We start from the raw sequence: 8,119 nt of genomic DNA on the forward strand, positions 1-8,119 counted from the left end.
GGAATTGGACTACTGAGAGCTAAGGGCAAGATGCTGTGCCTAAGAAGCCACAGGAATGAACCAAGCCTCTCTCAGAGGCAGCAAGGCTGCACAACCTGAAGGACTTAGGGGAAGGTTTTATTGTCCCCAGTGGAATTAGTATTACAGAAGGAAACGTATTAAGTACATGCTGTTAAAGAGCAGCTATGTGATGTGCTTGACAGAGCATAAGATCCAGAGGCAGAAATGTAGGTTTAAGCCTTGGGTCTGTTACAGAGAATCCTAGCCAAATCACACATTGTCATTGCACATACACCTTCTTTATCTTTATAATGGGAATAAAAATAGTTAACTTATTTCAAACGCTTACTACATTCCAGGCACCTGTGCTGTGAGGGTCACAGACATGCACCACTCCACAAAGGTCTCCCTTCAAGAAATGAGAGCATCCAGCTGCTACCCTTTGGGATCAATGGGTGCTTGTACTATGGCCATGCTTCCTCCAGGCTGTTCTCAGAGGATGGCTCACTAGGGATATTAGAATTGACATATTTCTTCCCATTGCAGAACACCACTAGCAGGTAACTTTTTATTTGGATTGAGTCTTTTTCAGAATTGCACTCTGAAGCTTTTCCAAACCAATCCTTTATCTGTGTGGTCCTTTGCTCACCTGTGTCAGACCTACATTGCAATCTGAAGCCTCCATTCACATTCTCTCTGTCTCCTCCTCCATTCTTCACATGTATTTTTCCCAATAAATCTCTTGAACAGTTTATTCTATCTAGGTGTCTGCTTACTGAGTGACCCAAACTGAAACACATAGTAAGGGATTGATATAATCTCATTTACTTTTCATAACAAACCTATGAAATTCCTCTTATGATCTCCACTTTACAAACATGGAAAGGAACAGAGAGGAATTAAATTAAAAATAAAACGGTTATTTCACAAAGTTGTGTGAAAATCTAATGACACAGTATCTGTGGAAGGGCTTTACAGCTAGTTTTTTTGTTTTGTTTTTTTTGTTTTGTTTTGTTTTGAGTGGTGGGGAAAAACACAGAGTATCCATAGCATAGTTTTTTTTTCCCCCTTAGGTTTCTACCAGTTTTAGGCACTTATGGTTGAAAACTTTGCCCCACTTCCAAAGGTGTCATGAGAAAGCAATACTGTATCTTTGTCCCACTCTTTGTCTCACATCTTTTTCTATCCTTTGGGGACAAGGTAGAGTGCCATTTGCACATGTAAGTCAGGGTAATATGACATGCTTGACACAGCATTCTAATCTGTAAAACCAGAGCTCTCTTCTCCTAAGCTCTCTAATCAATTTAATAATCAACAATTTACTAGTCACTGAGGAAGACAAAACTGTAGTAAATAAGAGACTTTTGCTTCTATTAATGTCCTTCCTAAGCATTCAGGCTTACTAACAAAAGTCCTGGTATTCAAGTATGTAGTGACCAGTGTGGATAGTCAACATATTCTTTTATTTTCCCCCTGCTAATTAAGCTTGACCTGAACAAAGGCTAATTTTATGTTCTTTGGTGAAACAGAGGCCATCATTTTTTTCATAAACCAGCTTTTATAGAGCAGAATAATTTATTCCTTTTTGCCACTTGGATACATCACGTTGATGCACCATTTTGCACTCTGGATACAACCTACGCTTCCTTGATCTCCATCTTGTTCTGGAGTACAGTTACAAGCTTGTTGAAACAACAGTTTGGACTACAAAACTAACCCCATTTCTAGAGACAAGGAAGCAATGTCCACAGAGTATGTGTAGATGGGAAGTTGTGAGGCAGGCATCATTCTTAAACCCCTAGATGTTAAGAAGAAAATTATTCAGACAATCTGTAGTATTGCTTTTACTGAGATATGGGAAGGAAGGGCCATAAAAAGCTATGGGAAAAGAGGACAACCATGGTGGGCCTGAGCAGAGAGTAGCACTGAGAGCTACAGGGTAGAAGAAAGTGTCGGTAAACAGTGCCTAAAGATAACAAGCAATTGCATGCATTATCTGCAGATTCTCCTTGAATGTGAATAGTCAGAGAAAGCAACAAGGATGGAACTGTTGCATGTGTGGAGTTCCCAGTGGTGTTTCCAAGGAGATACACTGATTAGACCAATTGATGAGTTTGGAATCTTGTGGGAGTCAAAAAGCCCATCTCCTCAAGCTGACTGAATATTGGCCTCTAACAGATTCAGCAATGTCAGAGAATTCCAGGGAGCTTAGAAAGCTATCAGGGAAAAGTACCTCTTCCTCCCTACTAATTCTGACAGCTCCTGCCTCTGACTCAGATGCATTCTTCTGAATAAAAGTGCCAGCTTGCCTCTCCCACAGGGACGGTAGGCAGAAGGAAACCGAGGCCCCTGTGTGGGTCTTACAGACTTCTCCATTTGTTTTCATTTTGCCAACAGACATTTCTATTTAAACTTCTTGAAAGGATATCTCAATAACATCCCTTTGCTGAGGACTGGAAGATAGAAGACGAGAACCATCTGCCCTCTTCTCTTCACTGAGTCTTCCATCCTGTTTGATGACACAGGGGCTACAAGGCCTTTGACAGAAAGAACTTGTCTTAGGCTCTAATCAGTTTAACAAATAGGACAGACAGCTGCTAAGCACTGTCTAAGCGACACTGGTAAGTATGTATTTAAGTGATTAGCTCACATCCATTTATCAAAGTGAGGCTTGATAACAGACCAAAAACTATATACACGCTCCAAAAAATAAATCTCTGGCCCATCGTCATTGTGATACAAATCAGTCTTCTGCAAATCTGAATACTGCATACCCCTTATGAAACAGATCTTGTTTAATATTTACCAAGATTTGTTTTAAATGAGGCTTTGCCATATTTCCTTGGCCCAATTCTTACAAGTCATTTTATGATTACATGATCAGTTAGGTAAATGTATTATTAGAAAGGAATGTCTTTTCTCTGCTACTCATTTCCATATGGGAATATTTTCCCTAAGTACGCTCCTGGCTTCTATTCATTCCTTCACTTATTTCACCTGGGAGTTGGTAGAGCATACCTGATGGTTAAATTTGGGAAGAATAATGCTGTTGGCCCAGATTCATTCTTCCTCTTTATAGGAAGGGGCCTGCTGAATGAGACTACAGGAGAAGCTTCCTCAGCTTCTCCTTGCTATGAGTCCTGCAGGAACCTACCTTTGCAGGCTGTTGGGCAGTCTGCTCAGGGACAGACTACCTTACCCAGGAGGGGTGAGTCTTCTAAATCAAGGATTCAGTATTAGCAAAGCCACATGGTCAACAGAACCCAAAATACAACAAATAAGTTAGTAATTATCAATACTCAGATGACATTTTGGCCTCTGTTTTTCCTTCATTTTCTTTTCAACTTGTTCAGAACCAGGCTGAAAAAAAGGGATCCTATTGACTGGGAGCTTCTTGAAGAGATAGATAATTATAGTATCAGTAGTCTTACTATCATGTGACTCAAATGTCTTTTATATCCTTTAGTAATGAACTCTCTACTCTTATGAGGAAAACTGTAACTCACAAACATGGAGACAGTGGGGTAGGCACAAGGAGATATTGATCCCTGGGTCAATGTGTTCCAAAAACTGAAAATTAGGTGATACACAGGAGTGTTTTTCAAAGAAACAAATAGAAGAATAAGATATTTAAACCACACAACATTGTTTTTTAGCAACTTTAGATGAACTTGTTGTTAGGTCCGGTAAATAAAGTCGCATCTTTCCCATATAGTCACACATACACACTGTCTTACTCATTAGCCACATAAGATTGCTGAAAAATAGATAATATATGTGAAAAAAAAAACACTTTGTAAATTAAGGTGCTACAGACTATCAATATATAATTATTATTACTATTGCTTTTATGAATGCTCATATTCAGGAGAAACCAAGAAAAAATGGTGGAAGAAAACTAAATAGAGAATGCAGCAAAATGATGAATCAAGATTGCAAGGGTTGTTTTTAGTACTTCTAAGATGTTTATTCTTTGGTGAATAAAAGTTCCACATAAGTTTTCTGATAATAAAGCTTTACAGTATTATAATTTGGTATTTTGTATTTACAGCAATTTGTAGGGATTTTAAATCACACTGCCATACATACGTTTGTGCAATGCATATTTTGTTATGAGGAAACATGTTCATTTTTGGCATATTTCACCATAGATGTGCCTATTAGCAGTGTTCTGATCTGTCAGTTTGTGCCAGACATATGCAGAGAGTGCCAATGACCCTCCCAGATATGATACTTCTATGCTTACAAGACACAGACAAAATGAGCCTGGACCTTAACTCTCTATGCAAAAAGAAATGGACAGAAACACAACACAGTGTTAAGAGGAGAGAGCCCTGGCCCCACATGTGATACCGGTAACCCATGTGGGTACTCAGATGTCATAACCCTCATAAAAGGGTCACTTCTTTGTGTCATTCAATTATTTCAAATAGACAAGACATAAATACCAGTTGAAAATTATCTCGACCAAAGAGTTTCATAGCCCACCCGAGGCTGAGTTCTCAGCAAGTACCTGCAGAAAGGATATACACCCGTAAAGTCAATTCTTCCAAGCTCTGGAAGCAGTCAGACTCCTGAGTGCTGATGGAATGGAAGCCACCTAAGTCTCTTATCAATAAAAAGTAGTTCTAGGAGTTTATTCCTCCCCATAGAATACTTACTTCTTTAAATATGTCTACGTTTATTTATAATTTATACTGCCCTGTTTTCAAAAAGGATTCCAGAGACCAATATGTCTACAGAACTGACTTATGTCCAGTTCCTGGTTCATTTTGACCCCTATATAATTTTCTCTAATTGAAAGCTTTTACTGAAATAAATAATATTGATCATTTGCTTTTGCATAAACAGAAATTTCATAGAATAGTATTTTTATGTATTTTTGTCAGAATCTTAACTATAATTCCATAATTGTTTATCTGGTTACATTTCTTAATGTACATGAAGGAAAATGATAACCCATTAATTAAGCACTGTACATAAAGTAATTGTGTCTGGTAACCTTTCTACTTTAGAAATATAAACACATGTGTATGCGTTTGTGTGTGCGTGTGTGTATACCCATACACTTTTGTATTCTGAAAAGCTAAAATGTTCTAAGATATCAAGATTTATAGAAAAAGAAAATTTTGTCTCCCAAGTGAATTTAATGACTGAATTTTATTTATTTTTACTTTAGATTTACATACAAATGAACTACCAAAGCCCCTGTCTATCAACCCGGAATAAAATCTGGTTTTAGCATACGCAGTCCTGTGAGACATGGTTAAAGGATATCAGAGATAGATAGAGATAAAAGAAATCAAGAACCATTCCTCCATGATTCTCCAAAGAGGAAAACAACAATCGAAGAAAAAAGAGTGAGAGAACAGATGGGCTGGCAGAGTTTTGCTTTCTATGTGACATTGTGTACTTATTATTCGCATGAGGACTAATTTATAAACCCAGATACTGTTTATAAACTACACTGTCCTAATGGAAATGAAAGCATTAATACAACTAGAAGATTCTTTACTTTCCAGGTTTTAATTAAAATCACAGGCGTTAAGAAGCAAAAGTGCCTTCATGGAATACAAGTCTAATGAAGTATTTCCTTGCCTAGCACAGAGCTCTGTGTGCAGTCCCAGCTTGCTGGCACCAGCCACTGGAAAATCCAACCCCCTTGTAACTAGAAGAGCTCTCTGAAAATTAGAAAAGCAAATCATAGCACATTTTGTTTTTTCAAATAAATATAGTTGCCAAGTCAGAGCTAGGAAAAACAATACCAAGTCATAAGTTAAACACACACACACACACACACACACACACACACACACACACACACACACAAAACCTCAGAACATGTTATGTTAATTAGCTACCTAGAGGACTAGAGGCAAATGTGTTTGTTCTATGTGCTGAAGAGAGGGAAAGGTCTCAGCTCAGGAAAGAGGAATGTGGAAACACGGCAAAAACTATCTAAGTAAGAGGGCAGAGAGAAAGGAAACAAGAGGAAAGGACTGAACAAGTTTTGCTAGCAGATGACGGTGAAAAAGCAGCCTAGGAAGAGACTTTGATTAAAATGCCCACCATGTGACTGCCACTCAGCTGACACACTCTTTCTTTTTGCCTCTTAAAGGTATCACCTCAGTTATGCATAGGCAAATTAAGGTTGTGGTAGAATTAAACTGTCTTCCTCGTAAATCAGACAGCAAAAGGGAGCAGTGAGCTATACATATATACATCTCCTCTATGTGCAGTTACCAGCTGCTTTGTTTAGTGATAATGATAACGGTGATCATGATGATGATTGTTAATGATAATGACATAAATGATAACAGTATATGCAATATATTAAGTACCAATGTCAGGTAATATGCTAGGTGTTTTACAAGGATCATTTCTAATTCATACAACAACTCTGGGAGGTAGGTGTTATTTACCCCTTAATAGTATGTACATATACATTACCACAATTGATATGACTTGAGCGACAGCCTGTATTTGAAAAGAGCTCTTTAAAATAACAGGATTTTTATTTTATTTTATTATTTATTTTGATACAGGGTCTCACTCTGTTGCCCAGGCTAGAGTGCAGTGGCGTGATCTCCACTCACTGCAACCTCAGCCTCCTGAGCTCAGTGATTCTCCCACCTCAGCTTCCTGAGTAGCTAGGACTACAAGAGCACACCACCACGCCCTACTAATTTTTGTATCATTTGATAGAGACGGGTTTTACCATGTTGGTCAGGCTGGTCTTGAACTCCTGACCTCAAGTGATCCACCCGCTTTGGCCTCCCAAAGTGCTGGGATTACAGACATGAGGTACTGCACCTGGCCAAGAACTGGATTTTTAAAAAGAGTATTCTGGTTGTCTTTAAAGACTAAAATACACACATGCATAATATATATATTCTTAGCCATATTCATATATGTACGTATGAAGGGGATGGATGTGTTAAGGAGCTAACATTTATTGAATGTTGTCTTTTTCCCTGGCACCTGCTGGGTTCATATTTTATTTTAACTCAATTCTCAAAATGTCTTATAAGATGTGTATTTATCCTTCTTTTTGTGGTATGTTGGAAACTGATGCCCTGATTTTTAAGAATTTTTGCCTAAATTCACTAGTAAATGGCACAAGCTGTATTTGAATCTAAGTTGGTCTGACTCTGAATAGCACTGACCAAAATAAGTATAATTCAGACCACACATGAATCACATATGTGATTTTAAAGTTTCTGGTGGTCCTGGTATACAGCTATGCACACCACAACCGTGGTCAATTGTCACCTTCTCTTGGTTCCTGGGTTGACCCAGAATCAAGGATTTTATTTTCTAGTGATTATCGGTATGATTCCTCTTGACAACCTTATGATGGCTCCACGTAAGTAGGCAAAGTTGAGTAAGGAGTAAGTTCTCAGCTCCCATCACTACTGTGCTTTCTAAGAATGCACACAACAGCTCCACAGACTAGCACAGTTTCAGGCAGGAAAACTAAGCCTGCAGGGACAAATGTCCTCTTTACTGGCCTTCATCTGTCAAAGGCATTTTTCTGTTAGTTTATTTTGCCCCTCCAATCAGAGAAATAAAATTCATATGAGAAACCAAGTATACACCTATATATACCAACTATATTGATTTAAAAATATACCCTTTCATAATAGAGGAGTGAATAAAATTATAGTGTGTAGATTAGGAGTTAGTGCCACAGAGATGTGTAACAATGGCTGTTATGATGATGTAGTTTAATAACACAAGCATTTCTCACTTCAACACTGTTGCCACATTCCTAGAAGTATTCACTCGAAACACCATATGGACATCCTTTAAGAAAATAAACATTGGCCATTGATTTACTTGCAAATTTAAGGTGTTTTATATTGGCCTTCCTTAAAGCAGGGTGCATTCTCTAAGAAATATGTGGGCAAAGGTTAGATTTATCCTAATTTCTTAATGACTATAGGCAAGAAGAGTGTACATTAATTAATTACTTGGCCAGGCGCGGTGGCTCAAGCCTGTAATCCCAGCACTTTGGGAGGCCGAGGCGGGTGGATCACGAGGTCAAGAGATCGAGACCATCCTGGTCAACATGGTGAAACCCCGTCTCTACTAAAAATACAAAAAATTAGCTGGGCAT

Source organism: Cebus imitator, unplaced genomic scaffold, assembly GCF_001604975.1.
Source record: "Cebus imitator isolate Cc_AM_T3 unplaced genomic scaffold, Cebus_imitator-1.0 Scaffold157, whole genome shotgun sequence".
NCBI classification, from domain to species: Eukaryota; Metazoa; Chordata; class Mammalia; order Primates; family Cebidae; genus Cebus; species Cebus imitator.